This window comes from Camelus dromedarius, chromosome X, assembly GCF_036321535.1.
Source record: "Camelus dromedarius isolate mCamDro1 chromosome X, mCamDro1.pat, whole genome shotgun sequence".
NCBI classification, from domain to species: domain Eukaryota; kingdom Metazoa; phylum Chordata; class Mammalia; order Artiodactyla; family Camelidae; genus Camelus; species Camelus dromedarius.
In genome coordinates, this window is record NC_087472.1 from 79,469,398 (window position 1) to 79,489,261 (window position 19,864).

General features: G+C 40.0%; 1 long non-coding RNA gene across 1 annotated transcript in view; it reads left to right on the top strand.

Annotated features, from left to right (window-relative positions):
• LOC116150724 (uncharacterized) overlaps positions 1-19,864 on the top strand; it is a 91,708-nt gene that overhangs the window by 22,501 nt on the left and 49,343 nt on the right. Inside the window, exons 4-5 of the long non-coding RNA XR_004134467.2 lie at positions 5,551-5,714; positions 16,273-16,419. This is a non-coding gene — a long non-coding RNA (uncharacterized LOC116150724). The remainder of the gene's footprint in view (positions 1-5,550; positions 5,715-16,272; positions 16,420-19,864) is intronic.

A 19,864-nucleotide genomic window follows, 5' to 3' on the forward strand; every position in this document is an offset into this window, starting at 1 on the left:
TGTCTGTAGTTATGTCTCTTTCTCTATTTTATTCATCAGTCTTTATCAAAGGCCTGGCATGTTTATTAATCTTCTCAAACAGCCAACTTACACGTTTGTGGATCATCACTATTTTATGCTTTTTTTCTACTTTATTTTTGCCCTTATTTATATTTCTTCCTTGTGCTTTCTTAGTTTATTTTGCTTTGAATGTCTTGAGATACATACTTAGCTTGGTCATTTTTAGCTGTTCTTATTTTTAACATATATATTTCTTATTCTAAGCAGCTTTGGCTCCATTCCCACAAGTTTAATGTGCAGGATATTTGTTATTCAGTTTAAAATATTTCATGTGGGTATTTGTTTCTTTGACCCATGAGTTACTTAGATATGTTATTTACTTTTTAAACACTTTGGGGTGTTAATTATGCTGGACAAACATCATTTCTATTTCATTTAGTTCCGCTAGTGATAGGGTTTTTTTTTTTTTCCAGCTTTTGTTATTCGGAAAGTGTCTTTCTCACCTTCATTTTTGATAGATATGTTCACCACTTTTGGGATTCTAGGTTGGAACTATTCTATTCATATTGTTTCTTTTAGCACTTTGGAGATACCACTTCACTGTCTTCTGACTTCAGTGATTTTTTTGGTGAGGGGTAGTCAGCTGTCAGTCTTAATTGTTGCTCCTTTGAATGTAATTTGCTTTTATTTCCCTCTGGCTACTTTAAAAATTTTTTTCTGCATCTTTAGTCTTCTGCATTTTTACTATGATGTGCTAAAACATAGATTTCATTTATCTTTTGGGCGTTTATTAGGATTTCTGGAATCTGAGAATGATACCCTTAGTGAATTTTGGAAAATTCTCAGCCATTGTTTTTGTACATTGTTTCTAGCTCATTTTTTTCATTCCTCCCTATCCGATGAAATACGTGTTAAATATTCTCCAAAAAAAAAAAAAATAGTGGCTTAAAGCAGCAACCATTCCATTCTTTCTCATGGTTCTGTGGGTAGACTAGGGCTCAGCTGGGTGATTCTTCTGCTGGTCTTGCTGAGGATCTGTCACGAGGCTACAGTTAGAAGACAGCTGGGACAAACACTGAAGATGCCTTCACTTACATGTCTGGTGCCCTTGATGGGGACATCTGGAAGTTGGTGTCAACGGGGATGACAGGACATCTTAGTCTCAGGATTCTGTCTTCCTCTGGCCTCTCATTGTGGCCTCTCCACGTGGTCTCTGCAGCGGGGCAGCTGGGCTTCTTACATGGTGACTCAGGGCTCCCCAAAGAGGGCTTCTAGGAAAGTGGAAGCTGCCAGGCTCTCTTAAGACACAAACCCAGAACTGGCATAGTTATCATTTTTTTTTGTTGTTATATAGAATCTTCTTTTAAAATTTTAGTATAGTCAGTTTACAACGTTGTGTCAATTTCTGGTGTACAGCATAATGTTTCAGTCATATGTATATATTCTGTTTCATATTCTTTTCCATTATAGTTTACTACAAGATATTGAACAGAGTTCCCTGCGCTGTACAGTAGGACCTTGTTGTTTATCTATTTTATATATAGTAGTTAGTATCTGCAAATCTCGAACTCCCAATTTACCCCTTCTCGCCCCCTTACCCCCTGGTATCCATAAGTTTGTTTTCTATGTCTGTGAGTCTGTTTCTGTTTTGTAAATAAGTTCATTTGTGTCTTTTTTTTTTTATTCCACATATGGATGATATCATATGATATTTTTCTTTCTTTTTCTGGCTTATTAGTTATCACTTTTGCTCTGTTCCTTTAGTTAAAGATAACTGAAGCTTTAGTTAAAGCTAACTTAGATTTAATGTGGGAGGGGATTATACAAGTTCATGAGTACTGGGAAGCATGGTTCATTGTATGTCCCTGTCTTTGAGACTTGCTACCATATTGTTCATCCCTGTCCTTTTGTTCATCCTAGTGCCTCTCTGTAGTTCATTCCAAATACCTTTTTTCCCCAGACTTATCTTTCATTTCACTAATTCTTTCTTCATCCGTTGAGTTTCTAATTTTGCAAAAATTGTATTTCTGGGTCTAGAATGGATATTTTCTTCTTTTTTCAAATCTGTATCATTAAAAAAAAGTTTCCAGTTTCCTACTGAAAGTTTTTGAGTCTGGCTTTTTGTTCTTGAATATGTTTTAAGTGTAGTTTTTTATACTCCAGTTCTGACAATTCTAATATTTGGAGTCTTGGGGTTTCCCCCTCCCCGCTGTGTCTTGTTGAGCTCTGCTGACTTTTTCTTGCTCACGGTTTCTTTTCTTCTTGCATAAGTGATTATCTTTGGTTGTGTCCAGATACTATGTTTGAAAAGTTGGAAGTTTTATGCCTCTAGAGAATGTTTCTTTCTTTTTTTTTTTTTTTTGGTCAGATGCCTGAAGGTAGCTCTCTGGAATCGTCTTAGTCTAGGTTATCTGAGCCACCCCAACGAATTGAAGCTTGGCTGTAAGTCCACATGAGGGCTGGTTACTTTCTGTTCACTTTATTTTTTCATCCCAAAATGAAGTGACTTACTCTTGGTGGGTCCCACCTTCCGTTTTTTTCTCCCCCAGAGCCATCAGAAGTAACCTTCATCCACTCATGTTCCTAGGGTATCCGCAAACATACCCCAGGCAAAAATAGCCCTATACATACTCTTCCATCCACTTCCAGACTTGGTATTCAGTTGTTCCTCACCATCTTGATAGCTCTTTGATACCTTTTAAGATGTTCTCCTTTGCTCAACTTCTTTAGTTATCTTCAGTGGGAGTGTTGGCCCCAATTATTTGATCTCTCATCACTGAAAGTCAAAGTTGCTATAGTTTTTAGGATGGATTTACCTTTCAGTCTTTATTCCTTATGTTTTATATGCATTCTTTATACTCAGAAGTAATACATATATTAATGCTGATCATGGAGGACCAACTTGTTATAGCCCTAGTTTAATCTCTGTTCTGGTCAGGGTTGGCTTCCTCTGTCCTGCCTCTCTTTAAATTATTTTACAATCGTAGCCCGTTAGAACAGCCTCGTGACTGTGTAAGCCATTGCTTTTCATTATGTGGCTCATGCGCCTCCAGATAATCTGTGGGAAGTTATTTAAAAATGATCTGGTCTAACGACTGCATTTTTCATACAAGCAAATGTAGAACAAGGATGGTTGAATTTAAAGTTGTGACTTAATTAAATATAGTTACACTGGGTATGATTAAGTGTATAAATGCCTATTTGTAAATTTGTCTAGTCTGTTGTATTACAGTATTCTAATTTGTTTGGAAATGGGGGCTCATACCTTAAAGAAAATGACCTGAGTTATGTGTAATAGCACTCAAGGTGACCTTTACTTAGGCAAATTAACTGAGCTTTACTTTTTTTTCCTAGCACCTTTCAGATTCTTAATAAGTTGTCCATTTGGATTTGAAAGAGGAGGTGTGTTTCTTGCCATGAAACTAGCCTTGTTGGGTTGCTGGGAAATACAGATGAAACAAAAGTGAAAGTACATCTCTGTAGTGAGGTGATCATTTGGCAGCCCTACTCATGGAAGATCACTCTTAAATCCTACCAATTGGCCAGCTCCAGAGACCCAAACTCCTGTTCTGACAGCATCTCTTTGTGATGTTCGTTCAGGCTGTGGCTGGAATGTCTTGAGAACAGAGTTAACTTCAGACTAGAATTACCTAAAAGTTCCACAGACCAGTAGGGTTTTTTTTTTTTTTTTAATTGGGATTTTTATAGATTGCTTCTTACTTACTCTAGTTGTTTAGTTGTTTTCCATTTTAACTTTATTAGAAACGTACTAAATTTGTTACTGTTTTATTTTATTTTACTTTATTTTATTTTATATTATTGTACTTCCCAGCTCCTTATGGCTTGGTGGGGTCATGCAGTTGGTTGTGGCCCAAAGAGTTATGTTTAGTAACACATGGCATTTCTGGGCTGTAGCACTGAACTGTTAGCAGGAAAAGCTTCAAAATCATTTTCCCCTCAGCCATGGTGAATGGTAATAGTCCAGAAATTGACCACACATCAATTTCTATATCCCCGAGTACGTATAACACCAAGCAGAGCTCCTAGCTGGCCGGTGTGGACATCTAGTGTCCTTGGTGGTTTGAAGTTATTGCTGTAGCATTAGCTAGCCGATCCCAACTGATACAGGCACAAATGTAGATCAGAGGACAGATGTAATGGTGAGGGCGTGTGGAAAGTCTGTTATGATTGTGCCGGTATTTAAGTGAAATTGGAAGCTGAGTGTGAGGTGGGTGAGGAGGCACTGGGGATTTGAAGAGAGAGCAAAGGGGATGAAATAGTCATTTGGGAGAATCTGAGAGTCATTGGACCAGCAAAATTCATCATGATTATCAGAGGTTGGTGACCATGAATAAGGTTTGTGCCGGAGTGGGTGTGTCTTTCCTCCAGCAGTGTAGTGGGCACAGACATGGTGTAGGCAAAAAATTGGATCTAAGGCTGTGTTAGGTCTTGCCAGGCGAGGATGACAAAGGGAGAGAGTGGAATTTCTTGAAATCATGAGCTTTGGAAAATGTGTAGTTTCCTGTGAGTGTAGCCATTTCAGAAAGGAAGGCCGGGTGAATAAAAGTTTGCCCTGCTTTTTTTGCTTCATCGACTTGAGTTACTGTTCTTAGAAATGTGTCTCCTTAAGTCACTTTTCTATTTCAGAGACATGGATGATGTAGTTAGCATTTAGAGTAGTAAGGGAGTAAAGACTGGTTTGCTAGAATGATGCAGGAACGTTGGTTCATGGAGTCACAGTTGCCTGTAATGCCTGAACACTCCGTCTATGCATGAATTATTCATTTTACTGCCTTTGTTATAATGGCCACAGTGTTCAGTCTCTAAGATGGTCTTGTGATACATCCTTCTCTTTGCTAAAACGCTGCTTATCAGCAGTCTCATTTGATTTAGAAGCCAATTCAGCATACCACGCATGCCATCCAAGAAGAACGTCAGGCTTCTTCCTGCTATGGAAATGTCACGCATGCTGAAAATGACAAAGTTTGTCGCAAGCAGTGCTTTCAAGTGTTTTCTAATCATTCTGCTAGCATCTTCGAAGCAATTTAATTTGAGAGTTTTCATTTTCAATCAGAAAAAAAAATCACTTAAATATTTGTTCTGGTTTTTTTTTTAATATCAAAATATGGAGTTGGAGATTTAGAATATATCCAAAATATAGTGAAGGCAGTGGGTATTTTTTTTTTAATTGTGGTAAAAAAAAAAACCCAAAAAAAAAACAACCCTGGCATAAATTTGACCACTTTAACCTTTTTTTAAACATGTTGTACTGTGGTGTTAACTATAGTCACGTTGTTGTGCAACAGATCTTTAGAACTTTTTCATCTTGCAAAACTGAAAGTCTGTACCTATTAAACATCTCTCTTCTCCCTGCCAACCCCACCCCCCAGCCCCAGCCGCCACCATTCTACTTTCTGTTTCTAACAGTTTGACTACATAGATGGAATCATGCAGTATTTCTTTTTGTGACTGGCTCGCCTGGTTTATAGCATCATGTCCTCAAGGTTCAGCCATGTTTGTAGCATATGACAGGATTTCCTTCTTTTATAGGGCTGAATAATATTTCATCGCACGTAGACACCACATCTTCTTCATCCACTTACCTGTGGAAGTCGTGTGTCTTTTTTGTAAAGTGTTCTGATGCAAGCTCTTCTTGGAAGTTAAAGCAACCTAACCACAGAGGACCTCGAGGACTCAAATCCCAGTCACGTGTGGTAAGAATTCGAATTTTTCTTTGTGATATTTAGCGTCAGACTTGGACTTCCATACTCGCCAAACCTGGCATTGCCTCACCTCGAATTCTAGCACAAGTGGTTTGGGTTCCCACTTCCCCCAACACCTCCCTCTTGGTTTCCCCTACTCCTGCCCAGCCCTCTTGGAATTACAGTCCCTCGGACTGTCCCTTAAGGGACAGGGTGCCTGGGAGGCGGGACACTCTGAACTACTGGAGGGCGTCATAAACCATGGCATTTTCTCCTCAAACTGTCTGTGTTTCACGCCAGTGTCTAGAGGGAAGAGATAAGGGGACCGGGGCAGGGCAGGAAGGGTTGACCTATGAGATCATGAGGGTTAATAATGGGGTTTCACCCCGGACTCTGGGCTTTTCTCATAGATGAGCGGCTCTGTGGATTTCAGCCCCAAGCTCAGAGTCGAAGCAACTCTGGCCCAAGCCGAACCACACAAACAATACCCTCTGTGCTCTGGGTCGAGTCTCAGTGTTGCCGGAGGACCAGAGGACAAAAGTTTTGACTAGGAGGAACCCGTGGTTTGGGAGGCTAAATCACACAGTGTGACTTTCACCACACTTCTTCTTAGCTCCGGTTCTTCCTCTGAGCAAAATGATGAGGCGGATGGGGAGGCTGGGTTTGGATTGTGGCTGGGGTCCTTGTCCTCAGGGATGCTGTCGAGTCGGGAGTTTCCTGTCCTTGGCAAGCACGAGCTGTGAGAATGAGCCTTTTTTTCCTCCCTCCCTGGCCCTGATTTTTGGATAAGGGTGAGGCGCAACAGAGGATGGGAGAGTCCCTTCTTTTTCTTTGCCCTGTGAGTTGCTGGGACCTACGCGTAGAGCGTGTGGTCCTCACTGTGTATCATCAAAAAATGTCCCGGTCCTTCCTGGTCTCGGGACTGGGGTTGTGGGGGAGACTTGCCTTTTTCTCTGCTTCTTCTTGGATTTCCTCCAAGGAAAGCTAGGCAGGGTGCTGCTGGCTGGGTGAGGGGAGAAGCAAAGCTTAGGGAAATGGCCAGCGGCTTTTGGAGAAACCTAAGGTGTCTGGGGAAACGCTTATGTGCCTGGCATGTGGCTACCTGGAGACACCAGACCCTCTGGCACTTCAGGGATGGAGCCTGAGGATGTGGGGCAGGTGGGGCGGTCCTGCGGCAGGGACAGCTGGTTCTGTCTTGCCTCCCAGGGCAGCGTGCCGGGGAGGAGGGGCACACTCCAGCCCTGCCAAGTGGCAGGGCAGTCAGCTGATTCTCAGGCTTGAGTCAAGTGAGGGCCCTGACAGATCTGGCCCCTGCAGTGAGGGCTCTGCGTTAAGAGCCAGAGGGAAGCCAACGGCTTTCTGCCTTGTGGATGCCAGTTGGGCGGTACAAAGAAATAGTTGAAAAGATCTTTAGCAAGTCATTTTGTGGATGTGTATGGCTTCCAAGAGATAAATTTACATCAGTGAATTTTGTCCCCTCACATTTTTAATGAAAATCTCCAAGTCTGTAGCAAAGTTGAAAGAATTTTACAGTGAACACTAGTATTTTAAGATACTTGCTTTATCAAATATCTAACCATCTAGTTGTTCATCGAGTCGTCCATTAACCCATCTCATTTTCTGATGCATTAAAAAAAAAAAAAGACACCCATCAGTGTTTCTGCATTCTAAGTTCAGTATTTCTTTTTCAATGTTTTTTTTTCCTTCTGAGATCAAATTGACATACAATGAAATGTACAAATCTTGTGTAAAGTGCTGTTTTTTCTGTCATTTTCACAAAACCAAACTTTTTCTTTTGGACAGAATTGAACTGCTGGCTAGCCACAGAATTTCCATAAATGATTTAAGAAGTGAAGTTTTGCAAGTAGTTGGGAACCATAGCATATGACGAGCATATTGGAAAGATGATGCTCACTGTAACATGAACCCTGGCCCTTCTCTTGCTTCCCTTCCCCTCTCTTCCATCCCCTCCACACACAGGAGAGAGGAAAAAAGGAAAGCAATTAATTGGTGAAGATTTTTTTTTTTTTTAGGATGCTCCACAGTGAAGGGTGAGCTCAAAAGCAACTTCTAGTTTTTGCCATTTGCATGTTGGCAACCACTTTCTTATACTTTTCCGTTTCTTAAGAAATTCAATGAGAACGTCTAGTCACAATATTTCATAACAAACAAAAAAACTGTTCCTCGATTCAGTATAGCCATTTTATAAAGTCCAAATAGCTAATTCCGTGGCAGTTCATGATGGTGTGTGTCCACGTAGAATTAAATGTCCCTGTGAAGTGGTGGATTATTTTAATATGCGAAGGTGCATTTGTCATGCTCGTTAGGAAAATGGGCGATGCAGATGTTGATTTCTGTTTATTACTGATTCACTGGGGAATCCTTCCTTGTAACGTTTGTTTTAATTGTCCATACACCACGGCTGTGCTAAGCTGCTTGAATGATGGAAAAGAAGCTACTCAGATAGGACAAGAATTTGCTGTGGGTGTGTGTGATGTCCCGCCTTTAAAAGGGGAAATGGAGGAGATTTGGTTTTGCACGTAATTTAGTGTGTGTGTCCAAATGCCAGATGCTGTGGGTTAAAGAGACATCTGTAAGGACAGAATGTCTAGGGGGAGCCTACTGTCTGCTCAGGAAGAGGGGATGTAGGTACATAATAGGTCAGGAAGGATTTAAGGCAGTAAAGTGTAGCATGAATTCAAAGAGCATGCAGTGGCTGGCAGCTGCAGTGGTTAGGGGAGGGTTCTAGGGGAGCACGTGCTTTGCAATGGTTGGGTGTGGATGGAGCGAGGAAGGGGCGGGGGCTTTGAAGGTCTCTGAATGGCTCACAGCAGAGATGCGTTTTCCCTCAATGCAGCATAAATTGATGGCAGATAAGGTTGAAAAGATAAGTTGGGGCGATTACATCAGGCCTTAATTGACAGATAATTTTAAAAGACCAGAACAGTCCGAAATTTCCTGGATTATTTTCCACTCCCCTCCTGGGATTAACAGAAATCTTAGCAGACAAGGGTCTTTTTGTCAAAAGAAGGAATGGTGTCCATTTACCGCCGTGTTGTCTGAATAAAGAATTTGTGTGAACTATTTCTAAATAGGTTGATGAGAAATGATGGTCAAACAAACATATATGACTTGAATTTTTCATCCTAAAGTTTAAAATGTAGGTGTCACCTTTTCACGAGAAGAAATGTGACCATGTACGCCTTTTATTGATGGGGATATGGTCACTGTTTAAACCACAAACGAACTCAAAATGCCCAGCAGCATTCCTTGTGTCCAGTTACTCATCTTTTAAATGTTGCAAAATACTGAAGGGATAGGAAAACCAGAAAGGGCGGGGGGAGTTGGTGGTTTAAAAAATATAGTGACTAACTGACTTGTCCTGACTAATACCAGTGAACTCATAATGAGTAACAATAGTGAATTTAGAAGGGCTATAAGTAGAAGGGGAACTATTTAAAGATTGCTATAATACAGAAGGCAGCTGAATTGGTCGCAAGGAAGGATTCCCTCTGGGAAATATGGAAGTAGTTCATTTCACCCCTACAAAGTTCTGTTTCTCCAAAGGAGTCATCTTAGGGAAATTAGACCGAGTTCTTTCAAATATGGCTCCTTTTCCACTTGCTTCCTGGGGGGGAATTCTTGGCAGATGAACTTGCTTGGGGTTTTGCATGGAAGAAATGCCATAGGTGTCCGGTGGGAAGCAAGAACAAGCAATTGATTTCAGAAAGCTTGGTTGGTGGTGCCTGTAAACTGGAAACAAAAAGGTTCGTTTGAATTTATTTTCTTGGTGTCTGTTTCTAATCATGGTAGAAAAGTATAAGAACTGACAAACCATCTTTTTTATAAACATAGAGGCTATCTTTTTTTTTTTAAATGAATGCTTATAGGCTATAAATAGAGCAAAAATACAACTGGCCAAAATGTGCAAAGACATGTGGAATTTCCAGTTATGTGAGTGTTGATCAGAAAATATTTTCATTCTGGTTGAAAACAGTTTGAAATGTTCATTTATTTTCCTTGAAACTCTTTTTCCCAGCAGTATTTGACCCTAAGCCAGATAAGGGGATTTGCCGTCTATCATAGCGTCTGTTTTATTTCTGTTGACATTGATTATTGAGTGGTCTCTTGTCCTCATTTGACTTAAACTCCCCAAGGACAAGGACACCACGTGGGTTATTATTGTCATACCAGCGCCCACCTAACCCAGTGTCTAGCATATAGCAGGCGCTTATTATTGGATCAAAGAAATAACTTAGAACAACATGGATCACACATTAAAGATGGATTCATCTGGCTGTGTCTTGGGGATTATGATGTCATAATTTTTTTTTTCTAGAAAAAGGTATCAAAGAGCTACACCTAGGGCACGGCTGGATATTCAGTTTTGAGCTCAAATCTTTAAATGAGCTTATTTTCCCATTTTTTTCTGCTGTTTTGTTTTTTCTCACTTGAGATTTCCAAGGACTTGGGTCACTCTTTAATTTTATATTCTCTATATAAAATGTATATGAAATATAAATATATTCCACATACGTATGGAAGATAATCTCAAGTTCTATTCATTTGGGTAAGGCTTTGGATAAATAAGTAATGTTCCCCTTTTAGTATGATACAGAAGTAAGAAAATTAACTCGAAAGTACATGAATTTGAATGGCAGGAATAGGAAAGAGAAAGCCTCAGGTTTCCTTGGTGAGGATATTATCTAAAGTTCTTTGAACAATTAATTAAATGGAATATTTATTTAAATAAATGTGAGCCCACAGGCAAGTTGATGAGCAGTTTTGCTTTTTTCCTAAAGAAATCTAATGGTTTAGAAATAGTGAATTGAAATTTTTATTAAAGCATGTATCCTGAGGTCCCCTCGGTGTAATGTCTTCAATGTGAAAAGGTATATGGTTGCATTTAAAATTGGAGCTAATTTAAGTAATTTTATCTTAAATTTAACAGACCCATTTTCCAGACTTACAGGTGGTAAGTTTAGAGCACCAGAAAAGCTATACTGTAGTGCTTCGCGTTATATTTAGGGAAAATTTCATCCACAAATTTTGCAATCACAATTGCAGCAAATTGTTTTAAAAGGGAAGAGTTTTTAAGATGGAGTTTAGTTATTACATTCTATGCTTTATAGGTTTTGTTGGTACATGAGAATGAGAAACGCATGCAGAGAGAGGGATTCCTATGGACCTTTCAATTTAAGAATTGCAGCGGCATGACCCCTTAATCCAAATTGAGGGCATCTCCTTGTTTTTATGTCTTCTGCTTTTGGCTAGGGCCAGGCATAAATAAGTAGATATTGTCTCGCTTATGTAGAATCACTGTTTCCAGTTTATTCCATAGTGCGATAAATGCTTATTCTAGAAAATTCAGAGATTGAATGTTTTCCAACCTTATCTAAGTTTCGAACTTTGGAAATAGGTTAGTAAACAGCATGAGTCTCTTTTCATTTTGACATATAAGCGCCTCCGAATGGTTTTTAATCCTTAAAAAAAAAAAATTCACATGAGTGATGTTCTAAATAGCTTTCCTAAAATGAAACTTCAGAAGGGAATGGCACCCGGCGTCGTGGGTTTATTAGAGCTTCTCAGCAGAGAGCAGTGGCAGACTAAGGAGTGTGGACGGCAGGGATGTTTCACAAGGAGGATATTGAATGGACCAGGAAATGCTGCAGATAAAGAAGATTGGAGTACGGATGGCAAACCATACTGGCACCAGGTAGATTCTTAGCTATTTGGTTTTAACTTAAAAAGGAGCCTAGGTTTTAACTTTCATATAAAAAAAAAAAGGAATCTAGAATAGCTATCCTTTCCTTTAAGCAGGAAAGCTCAGGGAGGTGTTGAACAGCATCAGAGTCATGGAAACAAAGCGGACTGCCGTTCGCTCCCTCTTCAAAGTTGCTTTCCAGATCTCAGGCACTTTTCAAGTGTGCAGGAGGAGGCGAAGGTTTTCCTGTCGGTCACCGGCCAAGATAATCAGTTGCCACGGACGCTATAGATAGATGAGGTGGCACAAAGTAAGGGCTTGAGAAATGCGTTGAAAGACCAAATTCACAAATCTCTGAAAATTTCTAGAATGATAATGAAGCTTGAATCCCAAAAGAAGACATTTCCAGCAAAGAAAGCAAACCTTGTTTTATGCGGGGAATCACAGCATAGAATCTGTTATACAAAGATATACTGGGCACCATGCCCAGTAGATCTATAAAATGAGCTCAGGAAACATTTCTGTCAGGTGATGGGTGGTAGACAGGTGAAGAGAGGTCTCCGGTCACTGAAGAAAATAGGGTGCCATCTAGTGGAATCATTTCATTAGTGGAATCAAAGGGTATGTAATGCCTTAAACACTATTTTAGAAGCTTTAAGTTCTTAAGAAAACTTGTAACATTGTTTTCCTTTCTCACTGTTATCTTAAATTCTTTTTGTCTTCACACTTCTTAAACGTTTTATTTTGAACTAATCTTACATTTGTAGAAGAGTTGCAAAAATAGTACAGAGAGGTCTCATTTACCCATCACCCAGCTCCCTCAATCTTCCATGAACAGTTAACCAAGACCGGGAAATGAACACTGGTGCAAAACTCCTCGTTAAACTCCAGACTTTGATTCACATTTCACCAGTTTTTTCCATTTATGTCCTTCTGTTCCAGGATCCCATCCCGCAGTGCTTTTAGTCATCATATCTCTTTTATAGTCTCCAATCTGAGACGGTTCCTCAGTTCAAAGAGTATTTATTAAAAACATGTCTCTAGAGATCATGGCTGTTGTAAAACACATCTGATTATACAGGAGATAGACAATTAAAAGGTAGTTATAAAATATGAATTGTCATCTACAAATATTTATCCTGCTTAGACAATTTCATCCCCCCGATCCTTTAAAATAGCTTTTTGTATTTGCAAAGTACTTTATAAGTTCTACTTGTTCTGAAAAGTAGAGGCAGGAACTAATCTTTGACAGTTTTCTCATTTTACTTAGAAAGGAAATTAAGCCATAGGGAAGTTTTATATTTTGCCTTAATTGGAACAGCAGTCTCATGTACACTGGCAGGTAGGAAAAAAAAAAGAGGACAAATTACACAGCAGTTGCAAAGTAAATCTCATTTTCCCAACAATTTTATTATGACAGTAACTGAAATTTTGAAATGAAAGACAAATCTTCTGAAATTAGACTGTCTAATAAATCGGGTTTTATTCTTTAAAAGTTGGTATCTTAAATACTTTCAGATGCTCTCAAAATATTTGTCACATTTAAACAACATATGTATTTACCTCTCTTTTTAAAGTAATAGTTTAACCATCTATTTCATGAGCTCCAAACTAATGTTTTGCTGCTTTGCATATTGAAACAAATACTTCTATTACAAGTTATTTTGAAAAATACAAGTAATTTTTGACCCTAAAACAGCATCAGGGCTTTTTTTTTTTTTTGCCCCCAATTAGTATAATGGTTTGAAGAGTCATGATTAAATTTAGAAGACACTGTGTATAAAAGATGAAAATAACACATTGAGAAGACACAGCCTGAAGCTTATTTTATTGGTTTATGGGCTTCATTACCCAGAGTATTGCCTTTTACACTGCGATCAGAGTGAACTCTGGTGTGGCCAAAAGTAGTGGAAAGGCCTGGAACATCCACGGAGGATATAATGTTTTCGTCTAGTGCAGTTTCATATTGGCCTTTCCCAGATCAGCTCCCACTGGGTGATGCTCTATGAAATGAAACTGCCTCCCAAAGAGGACTGATGTGGCGAGAGCCTCCTTCAGCCAATGGAGTCACCTTACTCGGAAGACGCATCATCCGGTTGACATTGGCGTGAGGGAAGGATGGATGTGCTCTGGCGTCAGGATGCCAACAGGTCTTTTGAGCTGTGGTCCGCCCATAAAGTAGCCAAACTGCAGATGCTGGTGGGGTTTTGGGAAGCCAGAATGTCTGCTTTCCCAGAATGCTTGACTGAAAGATACAGATGTGTTGCTTTTCTATGAATTGTGTAACTGGGCCTTCTACATTGTGTTTTTCTTAGTACATATTAATTTCTGTCTTTCCCTATGTGCATAGGTAAAGTTACTTGAGAGTGGAAACAAACACAAAACAGAATTGCTTGCCTTTCAGGCAGCCTAGGGAAGTAGATAAATCAATCTTTCAGGTTTCTCACCTACAATTAGGAACCCTCCTCCTTTCTCTCATTTCCTAGACCCCAGGCCACCCAGCTGGGCCACTGGGGATGGGGGAGGAGGGGGAGGAGAGACACTTTTAATTTCCTCTCACCTGGTGTCCTCTTTGCTGACAGAAATATATTAGCATGTTGTATTTATTAATTTATTGGTGACTGTCAGCCGTATTATTCTTTTCAGGTAAAATACCTGAAACTTAACCAAAGCCTCGGGGGCATAATCACCAGAGACCAAGGACTTACCACGTTAGGCTTGGGAACATTCTCGAAAGTGAGCATCTTGCCACTGCTCAGTTGCTACCCAACACGGGGGCTCTCCCTGCCAGTATCTCAATCACGTGAGAAGCACGCAAAGTAAATCTTAGAAAAACTACTAATTATGTAAATATGGTCTCCTGGAACACAGGAAGCAAGCATTCTTCTTGCCTATGAATGAAAGGAGGCTTTCCAAATGAAGCCATTTACATGGCAGGCTAGATCATCTTATGTCTTGCGAATGAAACTTAAGAGCTATGTGAACACATTCTGAAAAATATGAGAGAAATAAAGGATTTACCTATGTAACTATAGACTTCTGGAAAAGTTTATATGTTCATTCGAGACTGGACCCTTAAGACATGATCTTCACATTAAGAAATACTTTTTATGTTACTGTTTTGCAAGGTCGATAATTATTTTTCATGAACCTCCATATTTAATTTTGACAGCTTGAGGTTACCATCAGGCATTTTTGATAGCATTTCGGCTTCCTTTGTGTATTTCTTCTCTTAGAGTAAGTGGAAAAAAGTCATACTGGTTCTTTAATTCTCTTCTACTTAAACATTTCTTGGTGCTTTTTAGGAGAACCTTTTCAAAATGGTAGAAGTAAGACATTTTATGCGTAGTGGTAAGCTCCCCAAAAAACAAGCTGGACTAAGAAAAGAGGGCTTCATGCTCCCCTTAGAAATATGGAGAGTTGAAGTTTCACTTTGCAGACACTGTCTTTTAATACAAAGCCACTTCTGCCTAATGGATTTTCTTTTACTGACTCTCAACGAAGGTGCTTATTAACATTTGGCTACAGTAATAATTCTCCAGTTTTAAAAAAAAATGGACTTGTATGATTACAAACCGAGAACACTTCAAGTGGTTATAGAACAGGGCTGTTGTAATGAAGGAAACTGTTAAACTCTTCCCTAACTTGGTCACTGTTAGATGCTTTTGAATCCTTATGTTCTGTCAACGAGCGATCTCTCTACTTATGGAGTTTGTACAGTTCTTAGTCCTTAAAAAAATGTCGAATATTCTATAGTTACATTGGGTTCTTAGAGCATGTAATATTATCAAATTGAAGGCCTATGAAAGAGTCTATGCAGTGTTGAATGAATATTAAGGTTTTCTCTGTATTGAAATTTATGAAAAATCCATTTTTCTTCATGTACTCTAACTATCCCCTGCTTTTAAAATAGTCTGGTTTTGGGCACACTGTGTTTTTATGACTTGTCCTCCATTATCAAGAATGTTACAAAATGAGGCCTTCGCTGGTATGTTAACTTGATTCTAGTTTGTATGTATCACAAAAATATATGTGATTCTTCCCTCATCGGTACTAAATGAGAGCACTCTTTGAGTCTTGGATTTTTTGGGGGGGCGGTGTGGCATTCAGCATCCTCCACTCCTAGCTCTGGGCTAATAAGCAAGGGTGTTCAGATTAGTTAAAAAAAAAATCTTGAGGGGGAGGTAGTTAGGTTTACTTATTTATTTATTTTTAGAGGAAGTACCGGGGATTGAACCTGGGACCTTATCTATGCTAAGCATGCGCTCTACCTCTTGAGCTATGCCCTCCCCTTGGAAATTTGATTAAAAGAAAAAGGAGGCGTTGTGGTCTATCCTGTTTTGGGGTGAACAAGGGGGTCTAAAAAACTTCCTTTAAGCCTGCTTTTCACTCATTGTGTTATTCCCCCCCCCTTTTGAAGTCTTTATTGCTTACTTATTTTTAAAATTTTATTTTTTATCAAAGTGTAGTTGACTTACAATGTTAGTTTCAGGTGTACAGCAAAGCAATTCAGTTATACCTATGCATGCATACATATATTTTCAGATTCTTTTCCATTATAGCTTATTATAAGAAACTGGGTATAATTTCCTGTGCTATACAGTAGGTCCTTGTTGTTTATCTACTTTATATATAGTAGTGTGTATCTGTTAATCCCAAACACCTAATTGATCCCTCCTTTCGTTGTGTTGTTTTTTTAAACTCTGGTCCCTCCTTTTCAGGAACCACATATTAAAAGATAAGCGTATTTGGTAATAAAATTCCTGGCCTAGAGAGAAGTGACAATGATTGCTGTTTTCAGAAGAGAAACATCGTGCTTTAGAGTTAGCTAGATTCATCCCTCCTGCATTTCTTTTTTTTCAACAGGTGGAGAAACCGAGTCACAAAACGTTGCAGCATCCTTGGAGTTCTAGAAAGAACTAAAATAGCATATGGCTAATTTAGGACGGAAAGATGGGAACAACTTCTCCTTGATTGGTGCTCTCTTGAAGAGAAATCCTTTTGCTCATCTCGGTGAGTATATTGACCTTCTGATGACATCACTTGTGATTTCTTTAAAAAATGTTAAACTTCTATTGGAAAAAACACGTACGTTGCCTTTAAAAATGAAAGCTTTCGGCAGCATTTAGATCAGTCCATATGTTACGGTTTAGGCCAAATGAACCAGCCAATTTCAGATCTGTTTTTTGGAAAGCTTAGGTATATATTCACTTGAAATTTCTGTCAAATCACAGCTTGCGGAAGTTTTTTCCAAACGTCCTTTCACTTACTGGTGAATTAAGGATGCTTCTCCGAGAAAGAGGTTGTATGCTCCTGATTTGGGCCCGCCATCCTTCCCTGGTGCTCCCCTGTGCTGTGCCTGCCTGTCCCCTACCTCTAAAGCATCGCGCTCCTCGCGTACTGACTACTTCCGTTCTGGTGCTCCTCTGTCCCCAAGTACCTGGGCTCCCTTCCTAAGGGCACGGGGCCTGGGGGTTCAGGGCCAGGTGGAGAAGCCCTCCCAGGCAGCTCTGTCCCCCCGACCCCATCCACGACTGGAGAGTTCCAGTGAGCAGGTCACCTGACTGGAAAGCTTCCCTGAGGTTCCGATCTGCAGTCAGGGTAGAGGATTCTTGCTGTAATGACTGAAGGACTCATTTCTTTGGGAAGAAACTCAGAAAGTGACATGGATGATATGAACCTCTACTTGGAATTCGTGTTTGGGGGGTCAAAGGACAATATGAGAGGTTTTCTCATAGTCTCTCCTGGGTTTGTTGGACAACTGTTGTGTGTGTCAGACTCAAAAATAGTATAACTGCACTGAGTCGTTACTGCGATGCCATGAGGAAGAGATTATTGGCCTCATTTTAGATATTAGGCCACAGATACTGAGGAGACATCCAAGTCATTTGCCCCAAATCACATAACCAGTGACCAATAAAAAGGTATGCATTATCCTTACTTATCTGATTTCACCAAACCATACCAAGAAAAAAAAAAAAACAAAATGAATGTTTGGTTTGCTATTTACTTCCTTACTTGATACTTCATATCAATACGCATGACAACAAAACAGTGATTTTTTTCAGGGCAGATATTTTTTGCTTGGCAGAATTTTTGTCTAATCATGCGATTGTGTAATTTACGCCCCCAAATGTCTTTGGAGGTCCCGCAATACTCCAGACTCTGTACTAGGTGTTCTGGATACAGCAGTGAACATATATAAAAATAAGTGTTAATTCTGGCCCCGTCCTGAGATAAAACCAGGAGAGCTCTGTACATATTTCATCCTGTCCTGTCTTCACTCTCAAGGCACAAAAACATAGAGCCCAAGGTTAATGGTTGTCATTTTCCCATTGACTCACAGAATCACTGAACTTGGCCAGTTCCTGAGGGGCTGAGGGAAACGTGAACTAAACCATTCTATTGTTAATAACTTTCAAGGAGGGAGACCCCACTCAGCCTTGGTGGTCGTTGCTGCTTTTGACGTCTGCAGCCTGTTGTAATGATGATCAGTTACTTCTGCACCAGCAGAGTTGGCAGGTATCAATGAAGGTTGAAGCTGAATGCATTAAGAAATTAAAAAAAAAATCTTCAGTTCTATACCTTTTACCAAAATAAGCACCTTTAGAGGTTTTGAAATGATGAGCCAAGAGCCCAGGCAGGTGGGTGGTCAGACACCTGTTTGGTAGTGCTGTGTACTGAATCTTACCCATTCTGGTAACAATCCTTGGCAGTTACTCCTGCTTGTCTGTCGCAAACTATGTGTGCAGTTTACCCCACTTTGCATTGTGATTTAGAAGCTTCTGGAAACAGTCTCTTTTAGGAGTTATCTCAGTCATCTCAGAGGTGACTTGACTTGGCTTTGTCTCCCAGAAGGCTCCGTGCTTCATATAGAACTGCATACTTATTTTGATCATTATCATTTTGGTTACAAGAGCCTGACCTCCTGATACAATACAATTCTCAGGTCTGGGGCTACAGACTTGAGTCTGTTCTGTTAAATTCTCTCATGTGGTAACTTACCAGGTGCGAAGCAGAAGTGATGGTCACTTTCACCTCAAGTCTCAGATTCTATGATTGTGTTTAATCCTTTGAAAGCACAGGAGACAGAGACACTTGAAATGCTTCCATCGTGAGGGTGTTCCCCAAAGAGTGACTTGTCTAACTTTCATAGGAGTTTCCTGTTCAAAGTGTTCCATTGATCAGATTCCGAGCTAAAACTAGGAGCTTTATCCGTGCGTATTTCATCATGGTCTTCCTTCACTGTCAAGGTGTTGAAACCTAGAATCCTACATTCATCCGTTCTCTGCTCTGTAGAACTTTGGGTTGACTCGGCAGAGGGCTCCTGCTCTCTGGGGTCTATCAGGCTGGTTGCTGGAGCCTGTTTCAGGGCCTTCGTGGCTGTGGTGCTAACTCACCTGCAGTATCTGGGTCATGCTTAGCTTGAATCCCCTTACTCTTTCATCCTGGTCCAAGAAAGGATTCATGGCCAGAATCATCACTTCTTTCAGTGTCCATCATTTTGTCTAGCTCCTAGGACATGGGACCTTCTCCATGTCCCTGTCTACGATTGTGCTTCAGATGTAGGGCAAAAGCACTCACTGGCTTGCAGACTTGAACAACATGAAATTTCACTCCATCACCAAAAGATCACATAGGCTAATTCCCCAATCTTCCAAAGTGAAACTTTTCCATTGGGATCACTATGACTCTGGGGCTGGTGGGTTATATATTTTGGGAAGAAACTTTAAGGCAGTGGATTTCCACTCCTTGCATTGCTCCTTAGTAATTTAATACTCGTTTCCATTTTATTTTATTTTTTTAAAAAAATTTTAGAGGGGTGAGGTAATTAGGTTTATTTATTTATTTATTTTATTGAAGTATAGTCAGTTACAATGTGTCAATTTCTGGTGTACAGTGTAGTGTTTCAGTCATACGTGTACAAACATCTATTCATTTTCATGTGCTTCTTCATTATAGGTTACTACAAGATACTGAATATAGTTCCTTGTGCTATACAGAATATTTATTTGATCGTTTAATGGAGGTACTGGGGATTGAACCCAGGACCTCATGCATGCTAAGCGTGCACTCTAGCACTGAGCCATACCTTCCCCACCCTTATTTCCTATTTAGTTATCTGTCTGATTGTTTACCGTCCACATTCCGCGCTGAAGTTCAAATTCCATGATGATAGGAACTGTTGTCACATTACCTCCTATACAGAGTAGCTGCCCAGTCAATACTTGTTTTTGTATGTCGTGTAAAGAACACTATGCCGGGACCCTGGAATTTGGGCTCCCGCCCCATTTTTGCCTCAACAAGGTATGCGACCTTGGGCCAGCTGCTTCCTGTAACAAGACCACAGTCTCCTCGTCTGCGAAATAAGGGCTGAGACAGGGAGATTCATGAGGTTGCCTTCAGCTTTATGAGTCTCAGTTTGTGTGTCTGACTCAATGGAGGAAGGATTGCAGCC